Source organism: Lissotriton helveticus, chromosome 3_1 (genome assembly GCF_964261635.1).
Source record: "Lissotriton helveticus chromosome 3_1, aLisHel1.1, whole genome shotgun sequence".
NCBI lineage: Eukaryota > Metazoa > Chordata > Amphibia > Caudata > Salamandridae > Lissotriton > Lissotriton helveticus.
The window spans coordinates 1528913714-1528934948 of NC_136061.1; positions in this window are offsets into that span (position 1 = coordinate 1528913714).

The following is a 21235-nucleotide window of genomic DNA, read 5'->3' on the forward strand; positions in this document are numbered from 1 at the left end:
CAGACATCCACAGCATCAGACATCCACAAGCATCAGACATGCTTAGCATCAGACATCCACAAGCATCAGACATCCACAAGCATCAAACATCCACAAGCATCACACATCCACAAGCATCACAAGCATCAGACATCCACAAGCATCAGACATCCACACGCATCAGACATCCACAAGCATCACAAGCATCAGACATCCACAAGCATCAGACATCCACAAGCATCACAAGCATCAGACATCCACAAGCATCAGACATCCACAAGCATCAGACATCCACAAGCATCAGACATCCACAAGCATCAGACATCCACAAGCATCAGACATCCACAAGCATCAGACATCCACAAGCATCAGACATGCTTAGCATCAGACATCCACAAGCATCAGACATCCACAAGCATCAAACATCCACAAGCATCAGACATCCACAAGCATCACAAGCATCAGACATCCACAAGCATCAGACATCCACAAGCATCAGACATCCACAAGCATCAGACATCCACAAGCATCAGACATCCACAGCATCAGACATCCACAAGCATCAGGCATGCTTAGCATCAGACATCCACAAGCAACAGACATCCACAAGCATCAGACATCCACAAGCATCAGACATCCACAAGCATCACAAGCATCAGACATCCACAAGCATCAGACATGCTTAGCATCAGACATCCACAAGCATCAGACATGCTTAGCATCAGACATCCACAAGCAACAGACATCCACAAGCAACAGACATCCACAAGCATCAGACATCCACAAGCATCAGACATCCACAAGCATCACAAGCATCAGACATCCACAAGCATCAGACATCCACAAGCATCAGACATCCACAAGCATCACAAGCATCAGACATCCACAAGCATCAGACATCCACAAGCATCAGACATCCACAAGCATCACAAGCAGCAGACATCCACAAGCATCAGGCATCCACAAGCGGCAGGTATCCACAAGCGTCAGACATCCACAAGCATCAGACATCCACAAGCATCAGACAAGCATCAGACATCCACAAGCATGAGACATCCACAAGCATCAGACATCCACAAGCATCAGACATCCACAAGCATCAGACATCCACAAGCATCAGACATCCACAAGCATCAGACATGCTTAGCATCAGACATCCACAAGCAACAGACATCCACAAGCAACAGACATCCACAAGCAACAGACATCCACAAGCATCAGACATCCACAAGCATCAGACATCCACAAGCATCACAAGCATCAGACATCCACAAGCATCAGACATCCACAAGAAACAGACATCCACAAGCATCAGACATCCACAAGCATCAGACATCCACAAGCATCAGACATCCACAAGCAACAGACATCCACAAGCAACAGACATCCACAAGCATCACACATCCACAAGCATCACAAGCATCAGACATCCACAAGCATCACACATCCACAAGCATCAGACATCCACAAGCATCACAAGCATCAGACATCCACAAGCATCAGACATCCACAAGCATCACAAGCATCAGACATCCACAAGCATCAGACATCCACAAGCATCAGACATCCACAAGCATCACACGCAGCAGACATCCACAAGCATCAGGCATCCACAAGCGGCAGGCATCCACAAGCGTCAGACATCCACAAGCAACAGACATCCACAAGCATCAGACATCCACAAGCATCAGACATCCACAAGCATCAGACATCCACAAGCATCAGACATCCACAAGCATCAGACATCCACAAGCATCAGACATCCACAAGCAACAGACATCCACAAGCAACAGACATCCACAAGCATCACACATCCACAAGCATCACAAGCATCAGACAGCCACAAGCATCAGACATCCACAAGCATCAGACATCCACAAGCATCAGACATCCACAAGCATCAGACATCCACAAGCATCACAAGCAGCAGACATCCACAAGCGGCAGGCATCCACAAGCATCAGACATCCACAAGCATCACAAGCATCAGACATCCACAAGCATCAGACATCCACAAGCATCAGACATCCACAAGCATCACAAGCATCAGACATCCACAAGCATCAGACATCCACAAGCATCAGACATCCACAAGCATGAGACATCCACAAGCATGAGACATCCACAAGCATGAGACATCCACAAGCATCAGACATCCACAAGCATCAGACATCCACAAGCAGCAGACATCCACAAGCATCAGACATCCACAAGCATCAGACATCCACAAGCATCAGACATCCACAAGCATCAGACATGCTTAGCATCAGACATCCACAAGCATCAGACATGCTTAGCATCAGACATCCACAAGCAACAGACATCCACAAGCATCAGACATGCTTAGCATCAGACATCCACAAGCAGCAGACATCCACAAGCATCAGACATCCACAAGCATCAGACATCCACAAGCATCAGACATCCACAAGCATCAGACATCCACAAGCATCAGACATCCACAAGCATCACAAGCATCAGACATCCACAAGCATCAGACATCCACAAGCATCAGACATCCACAAGCATCAGACATCCACAAGCATCAGACATCCACAAGCATCAGACATCCACAAGCAACAGACATCCACAAGCAACAGATATCCACAAACATCACACATCCACAAGCATCACAAGCATCAGACATCCACAAGCATCACACATCCACAAGCATCACAAGCATCAGACATCCACAAGCATCAGACATCCACAAGCATCAGACATCCACAAGCATCAGACATCCACAAGCATCACAAGCATCAGACATCCACAAGCATCACAAGCAGCAGACATCCACAAGCATCAGGCATCAACAAGCGGCAGGCATCCACAAGCGTCAGACATCCACAAGCAACAGACATCCACAAGCAACAGACATCCACAAGCATCACACATCCACAAGCATCAAAAGCATCAGACATCCACAAGCATCAGACATCCACAAGCATCAGACATCCACAAGCATCAGACATCCACAAGCATCAGACATCCACAAGCAACAGACATCCACAAGCAACAGACATCCACAAGCATCAGACATCCACAAGCATCACAAGCTGCAGACATCCACAAGCATCAGGCATCCACAAGCGTCGGGCATCCACAAGCGTCAGACATCCACAAGCAACAGACATCCACAAGCAACAGACATCCACAAGCATCAGACATCCACAAGCAACAGACATCCACAAGCAACAGACATCCACAAGCATCAGACATCCACAAGCATCACAAGCAGCAGACATCCACAAGCATCAGGCATCCACAAGCGTCGGGCATCCACAAGCATCAGACATCCACAAGCATCAGACATCCACAAGCAACAGACATCCACAAGCAACAGACATCCACAAGCATCAGACATCCACAAGCATCACAAGCAGCAGACATCCACAAGCATCAGGCATCCACAAGCGTCGGGCATCCACAAGCGTCAGATCACAAGCATCAGACATCCACAATCATCAGACATCCACAAGCATCACAAGCATCAGACATCCACAAGCATCACAAGCAGCAGACATCCACAAGCATCAGGCATCCACAAGCGGCAGGCATCCACAAGCGTCAGACATTCACAAGCAGCAGACATCCACAAGCAACAGACATCCACAAGCAACAGACATCCACAAGCATCACACATCCACAAGCATCACAAGCATCAGACATCCACAAGCATCACAAGCATCAGACATCCACAAGCATCAGACATCCACAAGCATCAGACATCCACAAGCATCACAAGCATCAGACATCCACAAGCATCAGACATCCACAAGCATCACAAGCAGCAGACATCCACAAGCATCAGGCATCCACAAGCGGCAGACATCCACAAGCGTCAGACATCCACAAGCATCACAAGCATCAGACATCCACAAGCATCAGACATCCACAAGCATCAGACATCCACAAGCATCAGACATCCACAAGCATCAGACATCCACAAGCATCAGACATCCACAAGCATCAGACATGCTTAGCATCAGACATCCACAAGCATCAGACATGCTTAGCATCAGACATCCACAAGCAACAGACATCCACAAGCAACAGACATCCACAAGCATCAGACATCCACAAGCATCACAAGCATCAGACATCCACAAGCATCAGACATCCACAAGCATCAGACATCCACAAGCATCAGACATCCACAAGCAACAGACATCCACAAGCAACAGACATCCACAAGCATCACACATCCACAAGCATCACAAGCATCAGACATCCACAAGCATCACAAGCATCAGACATCCACAAGCATCAGACATCCACAAGCATCACAAGCATCAGACATCCACAAGCATCAGACATCCACAAGCATGAGACATCCACAAGCATCAGACATCCACAAGCATCAGACATCCACAAGCATCAGACATCCACAAGCATCAGATATGCTTAGCATCAGACATCCACAAGCAACAGACATCCACAAGCAACAGACATCCACAAGCATCAGACATCCACAAGCATCAGACATCCACAAGCATCAGACATCCACAAGCATCAGACATCCACAAGCAACAGACATCCACAAGCAACAGACATCCACAAGCATCACACATCCACAAGCATCACAAGCATCAGACATCCACAAGCATCAGACATCCACAAGCATCAGACATCCACAAGCATCAGACATCCACAAGCATCAGACATCCACAAGCATCACAAGCAGCAGACATCCACAAGCATCAGGCATCCACAAGCGGCAGGCATCCACAAGCGTCAGACATCCACAAGCATCACAAGCATCAGACATCCACAAGCATCAGACATCCACAAGCATCAGACATCCACAAGCATGAGACATCCACAAGCATCAGACATCCACAAGCAGCAGACATCCACAAGCAGCAGACATCCACAAGCAGCAGACATCCACAAGCAGCAGACATCCACAAGCATCAGACATCCACAAGCATCAGACATCCACAAGCATCAGACATCCACAAGCATCAGACATGCTTAGCATCAGACATCCACAAGCATCAGACATGCTTAGCATCAGACATCCACAAGCAACAGACATCCACAAGCAACAGACATCCACAAGCATCAGACATCCACAAGCATCAGACATCCACAAGCATCAGACATCCACAAGCATCAGACATCCACAAGCATCAGACATCCACAAGCAACAGACATCCACAAGCAACAGACATCCACAAGCAACAGACATCCACAAGCAACAGACATCCACAAGCATCACACATCCACAAGCATCACACATCCACAAGCATCACACATCCACAAGCATCACAAGCATCAGACATCCACAAGCATCAGACATCCACACGCATCAGACATCCACAAGCATCACAAGCATCAGACATCCACAAGCATCAGACATCCACAAGCATCACAAGCATCAGACATCCACAAGCATCAGACATCCACAAGCATCAGACATCCACAAGCCTCAGACATCCACAAGCATCAGACATCCACAAGCATCAGACATCCACAAGCATCAGACATCCACAAGCATCAGACATGCTTAGCATCAGACATCCACAAGCATCAGACATGCTTAGCATCAGACATCCACAAGCATCAGACATCCACAAGCATCAGACATCCACAAGCATCAGACATCCACAAGCATCACAAGCATCAGACATCCACAAGCATCAGACATCCACAAGCATCAGACATCCACAAGCATCAGACATCCACAAGCATCAGACATCCACAAGCATCAGACATCCACAGCATCAGACATCCACAAGCATCAGGCATGCTTAGCATCAGACATCCACAAGCAACAGACATCCACAAGCAACAGACATCCACAAGCATCAGACATCCACAAGCATCAGACATCCACAAGCATCAGACATCCACAAGCATCAGACATGCTTAGCATCAGACATCCACAAGCATCAGACATGCTTAGCATCAGACATCCACAAGCAACAGACATCCACAAGCAACAGACATCCACAAGCATCAGACATCCACAAGCATCAGACATCCACAAGCATCACAAGCATCAGACATCCACAAGCATCAGACATCCACAAGCATCAGACATCCACAAGCATCAGACATCCACAAGCATCACAAGCATCAGACATCCACAAGCATCAGACATCCACAAGCATCAGACATCCACAAGCATCACAAGCAGCAGACATCCACAAGCATCAGGCATCCACAAGCGGCAGGCATCCACAAGCGTCAGACATCCACAAGCATCAGACATCCACAAGCATCAGACAAGCATCAGACATCCACAAGCATGAGACATCCACAAGCATGAGACATCCACAAGCATCAGACATCCACAAGCATCAGACATCCACAAGCATCAGACATCCACAAGCATCAGACATGCTTAGCATCAGACATCCACAAGCAACAGACATCCACAAGCAACAGACATCCACAAGCATCAGACATCCACAAGCATCAGACATCCACAAGCATCAGACATCCACAAGCATCAGACATCCACAAGCATCAGACATCCACAAGAAACAGACATCCACAAGCATCAGACATCCACAAGCATCAGACATCCACAAGCAACAGACATCCACAAGCAACAGACATCCACAAGCATCACACATCCACAAGCATCAGACATCCACAAGCATCACACATCCACAAGCATCAGACATCCACAAGCATCACAAGCATCAGACATCCACAAGCATCAGACATCCACAAGCATCACAAGCATCAGACATCCACAAGCATCAGACATCCACAAGCATCAGACATCCACAAGCATCACACGCAGCAGACATCCACAAGCATCAGGCATCCACAAGCGGCAGGCATCCACAAGCGTCAGACATCCACAAGCAACAGACATCCACAAGCATCAGACATCCACAAGCATCAGACATCCACAAGCATCAGACATCCACAAGCATCAGACATCCACAAGCATCAGACATCCACAAGCAACAGACATCCACAAGCAACAGACATCCACAAGCATCACACATCCACAAGCATCAGACAGCCACAAGCATCAGACATCCACAAGCATCAGACATCCACAAGCATCAGACATCCACAAGCATCAGACATCCACAAGCATCACAAGCAGCAGACATCCACAAGCATCAGGCATCCACAAGCGGCAGGCATCCACAAGCATCACAAGCATCACAAGCATCAGACATCCACAAGCATCAGACATCCACAAGCATCACAAGCATCAGACATCCACAAGCATCAGACATCCACAAGCATCAGACATCCACAAGCATCAGACATCCACAAGCATGAGACATCCACAAGCATGAGACATCCACAAGCATGAGACATCCACAAGCAGCAGACATCCACAAGCATCAGACATCCACAAGCATCAGACATCCACAAGCATCAGACATCCACGCGCATCAGACATGCTTAGCATCAGACATCCACAAGCATCAGACATGCTTAGCATCAGACATGCTTAGCATCAGACATCCACAAGCAACAGACATCCACAAGCAACAGACATCCACAAGCAACAGACATCCACAAGCATCAGACATCCACAAGCATCAGACATCCACAAGCAACAGACATCCACAAGCATCAGACATCCACAAGCATCAGACATCCACAAGCATCAGACATCCACAAGCATCAGACATGCTTAGCATCAGACATCCACAAGCATCAGACATGCTTAGCATCAGACATCCTCAAGCATCAGACATCCACAAGCATCAGACATCCACAAGCATCAGACATCCACAAGCATCACAAGCATCAGACATCCACAAGCATCAGACATCCACAAGCATCAGACATCCACAAGCATCAGACATCCACAAGCAACAGACATCCACAAGCAACAGACATCCACAAGCATCAGACATCCACAAGCATCACAAGCATCAGACATCCACAAGCATCACAAGCATCAGACATCCACAAGCATCAGACATCCACAAGCATCAGACATCCACAAGCATCAGACATCCACAAGCATCAGACATCCACAAGCATCAGACATCCACAAGCATCAGACATCCACAAGCATCAGACATCCACAAGCATCAGACATCCACAAGCATCAGACATCCACAAGCATCAGACATCCACAGCATCAGACATCCACAGCATCAGACATCCACAAGCATCAGACATGCTTAGCATCAGACATCCACAAGCAACAGACATCCACAAGCAACAGACATCCACAAGCATCAGACATCCACAAGCATCAGATATCCACAAGCATCACAAGCATCAGACATCCACAAGCATCAGACATGCTTAGCATCAGACATCCACAAGCATCAGACATGCTTAGCATCAGACATCCACAAGCAACAGACATCCACAAGCAACAGACATCCACAAGCATCAGACATCCACAAGCATCAGACATCCACAAGCATCACAAGCATCAGACATCCACAAGCATCAGACATCCACAAGCATCAGACATCCACAAGCATCAGACATCCACAAGCATCAGACATCCACAAGCATCAGACATCCACAAGCATCAGACATCCACAAGCATCACAAGCAGCAGACATCCACAAGCATCAGGCATCCACAAGCGGCAGGCATCCACAAGCGTCAGACATCCACAAGCATCACAAGCATCAGACATCCACAAGCATCAGATATCCACAAGCATCAGACATCCACAAGCATGAGACATCCACAAGCATCAGACATCCACAAGCATCAGACATCCACAAGCATCAGACATCCACAAGCATCAGACATCCACAAGCATCAGACATGCTTAGCATCAGACATCCACAAGCAACAGACATCCACAAGCAACAGACATCCACAAGCATCAGACATCCACAAGCATCAGACATCCACAAGCATCACAAGCATCAGACATCCACAAGCATCAGACATCCACAAGCATCAGACATCCACAAGCATCAGACATCCACAAGCATCACAAGCATCAGACATCCACAAGCATCAGACATCCACAAGCATCAGACATCCACAAGCATCACAAGCAGCAGACATCCACAAGCATCAGGCATCCACAAGCGGCAGGCATCCACAAGCGTCAGACATCCACAAGCATCAGACATCCACAAGCATCAGACAAGCATCAGACATCCACAAGCATGAGACATCCACAAGCATGAGACATCCACAAGCATCAGACATCCACAAGCATCAGACATCCACAAGCATCAGACATCCACAAGCATCAGACATGCTTAGCATCAGACATCCACAAGCAACAGACATCCACAAGCAACAGACATCCACAAGCATCAGACATCCACAAGCATCAGACATCCACAAGCATCAGACATCCACAAGCATCAGACATCCACAAGCATCAGACATCCACAAGAAACAGACATCCACAAGCATCAGACATCCACAAGCATCAGACATCCACAAGCAACAGACATCCACAAGCAACAGACATCCACAAGCATCACACATCCACAAGCATCAGACATCCACAAGCATCACACATCCACAAGCATCAGACATCCACAAGCATCACAAGCATCAGACATCCACAAGCATCAGACATCCACAAGCATCACAAGCATCAGACATCCACAAGCATCAGACATCCACAAGCATCAGACATCCACAAGCATCACACGCAGCAGACATCCACAAGCATCAGGCATCCACAAGCGGCAGGCATCCACAAGCGTCAGGCATCCACAAGCAACAGACATCCACAAGCATCAGACATCCACAAGCATCAGACATCCACAAGCATCAGACATCCACAAGCATCAGACATCCACAAGCATCAGACATCCACAAGCATCAGACATCCACAAGCAACAGACATCCACAAGCAACAGACATCCACAAGCATCACACATCCACAAGCATCAGACAGCCACAAGCATCAGACATCCACAAGCATCAGACATCCACAAGCATCAGACATCCACAAGCATCAGACATCCACAAGCATCACAAGCAGCAGACATCCACAAGCATCAGGCATCCACAAGCGGCAGGCATCCACAAGCATCAGACATCCACAAGCATCACAAGCATCAGACATCCACAAGCATCAGACATCCACAAGCATCACAAGCATCAGACATCCACAAGCATCAGACATCCACAAGCATCAGACATCCACAAGCATCAGACATCCACAAGCATGAGACATCCACAAGCATGAGACATCCACAAGCATGAGACATCCACAAGCAGCAGACATCCACAAGCATCAGACATCCACAAGCATCAGACATCCACAAGCATCAGACATCCACACGCATCAGACATGCTTAGCATCAGACATCCACAAGCATCAGACATGCTTAGCATCAGACATGCTTAGCATCAGACATCCACAAGCAACAGACATCCACAAGCAACAGACATCCACAAGCAACAGACATCCACAAGCATCAGACATCCACAAGCATCAGACATCCACAAGCAACAGACATCCACAAGCATCAGACATCCACAAGCATCAGACATCCACAAGCATCAGACATCCACAAGCATCAGACATGCTTAGCATCAGACATCCACAAGCATCAGACATGCTTAGCATCAGACATCCTCAAGCATCAGACATCCACAAGCATCAGACATCCACAAGCATCAGACATCCACAAGCATCACAAGCATCAGACATCCACAAGCATCAGACATCCACAAGCATCAGACATCCACAAGCATCAGACATCCACAAGCAACAGACATCCACAAGCAACAGACATCCACAAGCATCAGACATCCACAAGCATCACAAGCATCAGACATCCACAAGCATCACAAGCATCAGACATCCACAAGCATCAGACATCCACAAGCATCAGACATCCACAAGCATCAGACATCCACAAGCATCAGACATCCACAAGCATCAGACATCCACAAGCAACAGACATCCACAAGCAACAGACATCCACAAGCATCAGACATCCACAAGCATCACAAGCTGCAGACATCCACAAGCATCAGGCATCCACAAGCGTCGGGCATCCACAAGCGTCAGACATCCACAAGCAACAGACATCCACAAGCAACAGACATCCACAAGCATCAGACATCCACAAGCAACAGACATCCACAAGCAACAGACATCCACAAGCATCAGACATCCACAAGCATCACAAGCAGCAGACATCCACAAGCATCAGGCATCCACAAGCGTCGGGCATCCACAAGCATCAGACATCCACAAGCATCAGACATCCACAAGCAACAGACATCCACAAGCAACAGACATCCACAAGCATCAGACATCCACAAGCATCACAAGCAGCAGACATCCACAAGCATCAGGCATCCACAAGCGTCGGGCATCCACAAGCGTCAGATCACAAGCATCAGACATCCACAATCATCAGACATCCACAAGCATCACAAGCATCAGACATCCACAAGCATCACAAGCAGCAGACATCCACAAGCATCAGGCATCCACAAGCGGCAGGCATCCACAAGCGTCAGACATTCACAAGCAGCAGACATCCACAAGCAACAGACATCCACAAGCAACAGACATCCACAAGCATCACACATCCACAAGCATCACAAGCATCAGACATCCACAAGCATCACAAGCATCAGACATCCACAAGCATCAGACATCCACAAGCATCAGACATCCACAAGCATCACAAGCATCAGACATCCACAAGCATCAGACATCCACAAGCATCACAAGCAGCAGACATCCACAAGCATCAGGCATCCACAAGCGGCAGACATCCACAAGCGTCAGACATCCACAAGCATCACAAGCATCAGACATCCACAAGCATCAGACATCCACAAGCATCAGACATCCACAAGCATCAGACATCCACAAGCATCAGACATCCACAAGCATCAGACATCCACAAGCATCAGACATGCTTAGCATCAGACATCCACAAGCATCAGACATGCTTAGCATCAGACATCCACAAGCAACAGACATCCACAAGCAACAGACATCCACAAGCATCAGACATCCACAAGCATCACAAGCATCAGACATCCACAAGCATCAGACATCCACAAGCATCAGACATCCACAAGCATCAGACATCCACAAGCAACAGACATCCACAAGCAACAGACATCCACAAGCATCACACATCCACAAGCATCACAAGCATCAGACATCCACAAGCATCACAAGCATCAGACATCCACAAGCATCAGACATCCACAAGCATCACAAGCATCAGACATCCACAAGCATCAGACATCCACAAGCATGAGACATCCACAAGCATCAGACATCCACAAGCATCAGACATCCACAAGCATCAGACATCCACAAGCATCAGATATGCTTAGCATCAGACATCCACAAGCAACAGACATCCACAAGCAACAGACATCCACAAGCATCAGACATCCACAAGCATCAGACATCCACAAGCATCAGACATCCACAAGCATCAGACATCCACAAGCAACAGACATCCACAAGCAACAGACATCCACAAGCATCACACATCCACAAGCATCACAAGCATCAGACATCCACAAGCATCAGACATCCACAAGCATCAGACATCCACAAGCATCAGACATCCACAAGCATCAGACATCCACAAGCATCACAAGCAGCAGACATCCACAAGCATCAGGCATCCACAAGCGGCAGGCATCCACAAGCGTCAGACATCCACAAGCATCACAAGCATCAGACATCCACAAGCATCAGACATCCACAAGCATCAGACATCCACAAGCATGAGACATCCACAAGCATCAGACATCCACAAGCAGCAGACATCCACAAGCAGCAGACATCCACAAGCAGCAGACATCCACAAGCAGCAGACATCCACAAGCATCAGACATCCACAAGCATCAGACATCCACAAGCATCAGACATCCACAAGCATCAGACATGCTTAGCATCAGACATCCACAAGCATCAGACATGCTTAGCATCAGACATCCACAAGCAACAGACATCCACAAGCAACAGACATCCACAAGCATCAGACATCCACAAGCATCAGACATCCACAAGCATCAGACATCCACAAGCATCAGACATCCACAAGCATCAGACATCCACAAGCATCAGACATCCACAAGCAACAGACATCCACAAGCAACAGACATCCACAAGCAACAGACATCCACAAGCAACAGACATCCACAAGCATCACACATCCACAAGCATCACACATCCACAAGCATCACACATCCACAAGCATCACAAGCATCAGACATCCACAAGCATCAGACATCCACACGCATCAGACATCCACAAGCATCACAAGCATCAGACATCCACAAGCATCAGACATCCACAAGCATCACAAGCATCAGACATCCACAAGCATCAGACATCCACAAGCATCAGACATCCACAAGCCTCAGACATCCACAAGCATCAGACATCCACAAGCATCAGACATCCACAAGCATCAGACATCCACAAGCATCAGACATGCTTAGCATCAGACATCCACAAGCATCAGACATGCTTAGCATCAGACATCCACAAGCATCAGACATCCACAAGCATCAGACATCCACAAGCATCAGACATCCACAAGCATCACAAGCATCAGACATCCACAAGCATCAGACATCCACAAGCATCAGACATCCACAAGCATCAGACATCCACAAGCATCAGACATCCACAAGCATCAGACATCCACAGCATCAGACATCCACAAGCATCAGGCATGCTTAGCATCAGACATCCACAAGCAACAGACATCCACAAGCAACAGACATCCACAAGCATCAGACATCCACAAGCATCAGACATCCACAAGCATCAGACATCCACAAGCATCAGACATGCTTAGCATCAGACATCCACAAGCATCAGACATGCTTAGCATCAGACATCCACAAGCAACAGACATCCACAAGCAACAGACATCCACAAGCATCAGACATCCACAAGCATCAGACATCCACAAGCATCACAAGCATCAGACATCCACAAGCATCAGACATCCACAAGCATCAGACATCCACAAGCATCAGACATCCACAAGCATCACAAGCATCAGACATCCACAAGCATCAGACATCCACAAGCATCAGACATCCACAAGCATCACAAGCAGCAGACATCCACAAGCATCAGGCATCCACAAGCGGCAGGCATCCACAAGCGTCAGACATCCACAAGCATCAGACATCCACAAGCATCAGACAAGCATCAGACATCCACAAGCATGAGACATCCACAAGCATGAGACATCCACAAGCATCAGACATCCACAAGCATCAGACATCCACAAGCATCAGACATCCACAAGCATCAGACATGCTTAGCATCAGACATCCACAAGCAACAGACATCCACAAGCAACAGACATCCACAAGCATCAGACATCCACAAGCATCAGACATCCACAAGCATCAGACATCCACAAGCATCAGACATCCACAAGCATCAGACATCCACAAGAAACAGACATCCACAAGCATCAGACATCCACAAGCATCAGACATCCACAAGCAACAGACATCCACAAGCAACAGACATCCACAAGCATCACACATCCACAAGCATCAGACATCCACAAGCATCACACATCCACAAGCATCAGACATCCACAAGCATCACAAGCATCAGACATCCACAAGCATCAGACATCCACAAGCATCACAAGCATCAGACATCCACAAGCATCAGACATCCACAAGCATCAGACATCCACAAGCATCACACGCAGCAGACATCCACAAGCATCAGGCATCCACAAGCGGCAGGCATCCACAAGCGTCAGACATCCACAAGCAACAGACATCCACAAGCATCAGACATCCACAAGCATCAGACATCCACAAGCATCAGACATCCACAAGCATCAGACATCCACAAGCAACAGACATCCACAAGCAACAGACATCCACAAGCAACAGACATCCACAAGCATCACACATCCACAAGCATCAGACAGCCACAAGCATCAGACATCCACAAGCATCAGACATCCACAAGCATCAGACATCCACAAGCATCAGACATCCACAAGCATCACAAGCAGCAGACATCCACAAGCATCAGGCATCCACAAGCGGCAGGCATCCACAAGCATCACAAGCATCACAAGCATCAGACATCCACAAGCATCAGACATCCACAAGCATCACAAGCATCAGACATCCACAAGCATCAGACATCCACAAGCATCAGACATCCACAAGCATCAGACATCCACAAGCATGAGACATCCACAAGCATGAGACATCCACAAGCATGAGACATCCACAAGCAGCAGACATCCACAAGCATCAGACATCCACAAGCATCAGACATCCACAAGCATCAGACATCCACGCGCATCAGACATGCTTAGCATCAGACATCCACAAGCATCAGACATGCTTAGCATCAGACATGCTTAGCATCAGACATCCACAAGCAACAGACATCCACAAGCAACAGACATCCACAAGCAACAGACATCCACAAGCAACAGACATCCACAAGCATCAGACATCCACAAGCATCAGACATCCACAAGCAACAGACATCCACAAGCATCAGACATCCACAAGCATCAGACATCCACAAGCATCAGACATCCACAAGCATCAGACATGCTTAGCATCAGACATCCACAAGCATCAGACATGCTTAGCATCAGACATCCTCAAGCATCAGACATCCACAAGCATCAGACATCCACAAGCATCAGACATCCACAAGCATCACAAGCATCAGACATCCACAAGCATCAGACATCCACAAGCATCAGACATCCACAAGCATCAGACATCCACAAGCAACAGACATCCACAAGCAACAGACATCCACAAGCATCAGACATCCACAAGCATCAGACATCCACAAGCATCACAAGCATCAGACATCCACAAGCATCACAAGCATCAGACATCCACAAGCATCAGACATCCACAAGCATCAGACATCCACAAGCATCAGACATCCACAAGCATCAGACATCCACAAGCATCAGACATCCACAAGCATCAGACATCCACAAGCATCAGACATCCACAAGCATCAGACATCCACAAGCATCAGACATCCACAGCATCAGACATCCACAGCATCAGACATCCACAAGCATCAGACATGCTTAGCATCAGACATCCACAAGCAACAGACATCCACAAGCAACAGACATCCACAAGCATCAGACATCCACAAGCATCAGATATCCACAAGCATCACAAGCATCAGACATCCACAAGCATCAGACATGCTTAGCATCAGACATCCACAAGCATCAGACATGCTTAGCATCAGACATCCACAAGCAACAGACATCCACAAGCAACAGACATCCACAAGCATCAGACATCCACAAGCATCAGACATCCACAAGCATCACAAGCATCAGACATCCACAAGCATCAGACATCCACAAGCATCAGACATCCACAAGCATCAGACATCCACAAGCATCAGACATCCACAAGCATCAGACATCCACAAGCATCAGACATCCACAAGCATCACAAGCAGCAGACATCCACAAGCATCAGGCATCCACAAGCGGCAGGCATCCACAAGCGTCAGACATCCACAAGCATCACAAGCATCAGACATCCACAAGCATCAGACATCCACAAGCATCAGACATCCACAAGCATGAGACATCCACAAGCATCAGACATCCACAAGCATCAGACATCCACAAGCATCAGACATCCACAAGCATCAGACATCCACAAGCATCAGACATGCTTAGCATCAGACATCCACAAGCAACAGACATCCACAAGCAACAGACATCCACAAGCATCAGACATCCACAAGCATCAGACATCCACAAGCATCACAAGCATCAGACATCCACAAGCATCAGACATCCACAAGCATCAGACATCCACAAGCATCAGACATCCACAAGCATCACAAGCATCAGACATCCACAAGCATCAGACATCCACAAGCATCAGACATCCACAAGCATCACAAGCAGCAGACATCCACAAGCATCAGGCATCCACAAGCGGCAGGCATCCACAAGCGTCAGACATCCACAAGCATCAGACATCCACAAGCATCAGACAAGCATCAGACATCCACAAGCATGAGACATCCACAAGCATGAGACATCCACAAGCATCAGACATCCACAAGCATCAGACATCCACAAGCATCAGACATCCACAAGCATCAGACATGCTTAGCATCAGACATCCACAAGCAACAGACATCCACAAGCAACAGACATCCACAAGCATCAGACATCCACAAGCATCAGACATCCACAAGCATCAGACATCCACAAGCATCAGACATCCACAAGCATCAGACATCCACAAGAAACAGACATCCACAAGCATCAGACATCCACAAGCATCAGACATCCACAAGCAACAGACATCCACAAGCAACAGACATCCACAAGCATCACACATCCACAAGCATCAGACATCCACAAGCATCACACATCCACAAGCATCAGACATCCACAAGCATCACAAGCATCAGACATCCACAAGCATCAGACATCCACAAGCATCACAAGCATCAGACATCCACAAGCATCAGACATCCACAAGCATCAGACATCCACAAGCATCACACGCAGCAGACATCCACAAGCATCAGGCATCCACAAGCGGCAGGCATCCACAAGCGTCAGACATCCACAAGCAACAGACATCCACAAGCATCAGACATCCACAAGCATCAGACATCCACAAGCATCAGACATCCACAAGCATCAGACATCCACAAGCATCAGACATCCACAAGCATCAGACATCCACAAGCAACAGACATCCACAAGCAACAGACATCCACAAGCATCACACATCCACAAGCATCAGACAGCCACAAGCATCAGACATCCACAAGCATCAGACATCCACAAGCATCAGACATCCACAAGCATCAGACATCCACAAGCATCACAAGCAGCAGACATCCACAAGCATCAGGCATCCACAAGCGGCAGGCATCCACAAGCATCAGACATCCACAAGCATCACAAGCATCAGACATCCACAAGCATCAGACATCCACAAGCATCACAAGCATCAGACATCCACAAGCATCAGACATCCACAAGCATCAGACATCCACAAGCATCAGACATCCACAAGCATGAGACATCCACAAGCATGAGACATCCACAAGCATGAGACATCCACAAGCAGCAGACATCCACAAGCATCAGACATCCACAAGCATCAGACATCCACAAGCATCAGACATCCACACGCATCAGACATGCTTAGCATCAGACATCCACAAGCATCAGACATGCTTAGCATCAGACATGCTTAGCATCAGACATCCACAAGCAACAGACATCCACAAGCAACAGACATCCACAAGCAACAGACATCCACAAGCATCAGACATCCACAAGCATCAGACATCCACAAGCAACAGACATCCACAAGCATCAGACATCCACAAGCATCAGACATCCACAAGCATCAGACATCCACAAGCATCAGACATGCTTAGCATCAGACATCCACAAGCATCAGACATGCTTAGCATCAGACATCCTCAAGCATCAGACATCCACAAGCATCAGACATCCACAAGCATCAGACATCCACAAGCATCACAAGCATCAGACATCCACAAGCATCAGACATCCACAAGCATCAGACATCCACAAGCATCAGACATCCACAAGCAACAGACATCCACAAGCAACAGACATCCACAAGCATCAGACATCCACAAGCATCACAAGCATCAGACATCCACAAGCATCACAAGCATCAGACATCCACAAGCATCAGACATCCACAAGCATCAGACATCCACAAGCATCAGACATCCACAAGCATCAGACATCCACAAGCATCAGACATCCACAAGCCTCAGACATCCACAAGCATCAGACATCCACAAGCATCAGACATCCACAAGCATCAGACATCCACAAGCATCAGACATCCACAAGCATCAGACATGCTTAGCATCAGACATCCACAAGCATCAGACATGCTTAGCATCAGACATCCACAAGCATCAGACATCCACAAGCATCAGACATCCACAAGCATCAGACATCCACAAGCATCACAAGCATCAGACATCCACAAGCATCAGACATCCACAAGCATCAGACATCCACAAGCATCAGACATCCACAAGCATCAGACATCCACAGCATCAGACATCCACAAGCATCAGGCATGCTTAGCATCAGACATCCACAAGCAACAGACATCCACAAGCAACAGACATCCACAAGCATCAGACATCCACAAGCATCAGACATCCACAAGCATCAGACATCCACAAGCATCAGACATGCTTAGCATCAGACATCCACAAGCATCAGACATGCTTAGCATCAGACATCCACAAGCAACAGACATCCACAAGCAACAGACATCCACAAGCATCAGACATCCACAAGCATCAGACATCCACAAGCATCACAAGCATCAGACATCCACAAGCATCAGACATCCACAAGCATCAGACATCCACAAGCATCAGACATCCACAAGCATCACAAGCATCAGACATCCACAAGCATCAGACATCCACAAGCATCAGACATCCACAAGCATCACAAGCAGCAGACATCCACAAGCATCAGGCATCCACAAGCGGCAGGCATCCACAAGCGTCAGACATCCACAAGCATCAGACATCCACAAGCATCAGACAAGCATCAGACATCCACAAGCATCAGACATCCACAAGCATGAGACATCCACAAGCATGAGACATCCACAAGCATCAGACATCCACAAGCATCAGACATCCACAAGCATCAGACATCCACAAGCATCAGACATGCTTAGCATCAGACATCCACAAGCAACAGACATCCACAAGCAACAGACATCCACAAGCATCAGACATCCACAAGCATCAGACATCCACAAGCATCAGACATCCACAAGCATCAGACATCCACAAGCATCAGACATCCACAAGAAACAGACATCCACAAGCATCAGACATCCACAAGCATCAGACATCCACAAGCAACAGACATCCACAAGCAACAGACATCCACAAGCATCACACATCCACAAGCATCAGACATCCACAAGCATCACACATCCACAAGCATCAGACATCCACAAGCATCACAAGCATCAGACATCCACAAGCATCAGACATCCACAAGCATCACAAGCATCAGACATCCACAAGCATCAGACATCCACAAGCATCAGACATCCACAAGCATCACACGCAGCAGACATCCACAAGCATCAGGCATCCACAAGCGGCAGGCATCCACAAGCGTCAGACATCCACAAGCAACAGACATCCACAAGCATCAGACATCCACAAGCATCAGACATCCACAAGCATCAGACATCCACAAGCATCAGACATCCACAAGCATCAGACATCCACAAGCATCAGACATCCACAAGCAACAGACATCCACAAGCAACAGACATCCACAAGCATCACACATCCACAAGCATCAGACAGCCACAAGCATCAGACATCCACAAGCATCAGACATCCACAAGCATCAGACATCCACAAGCATCACAAGCAGCAGACATCCACAAGCATCAGGCATCCACAAGCGGCAGGCATCCACAAGCATCAGACATCCACAAGCATCACAAGCATCAGACATCCACAAGCATCAGACATCCACAAGCATCACAAGCATCAGACATCCACAAGCATGAGACATCCACAAGCATGAGACATCCACAAGCAGCAGACATCCACAAGCATCAGACATCCACAAGCATCAGACATCCACAAGCATCAGACATCCACACGCATCAGACATGCTTAGCATCAGACATCCACAAGCATCAGACATGCTTAGCATCAGACATGCTTAGCATCAGACATCCACAAGCAACAGACATCCACAAGCAACAGACATCCACAAGCAACAGACATCCACAAGCATCAGACATCCACAAGCATCAGACATCCACAAGCAACAGACATCCACAAGCATCAGACATCCACAAGCATCAGACATCCACAAGCATCAGACATCCACAAGCATCAGACATGCTTAGCATCAGACATCCACAAGCATCAGACATGCTTAGCATCAGACATCCTCAAGCATCAGACATCCACAAGCATCAGACATCCACAAGCATCAGACATCCACAAGCATCACAAGCATCAGACATCCACAAGCATCAGACATCCACAAGCATCAGACATCCACAAGCATCAGACATCCACAAGCAACAGACATCCACAAGCAACAGACATCCACAAGCATCAGACATCCACAAGCATCACAAGCATCAGACATCCACAAGCATCACAAGCATCAGACATCCACAAGCATCAGACATCCACAAGCATCAGACATCCACAAGCATCAGACATCCACAAGCATCAGACATCCACAAGCATCAGACATCCACAAGCATCAGACATCCACAAGCATCAGACATCCACAAGCATCAGACA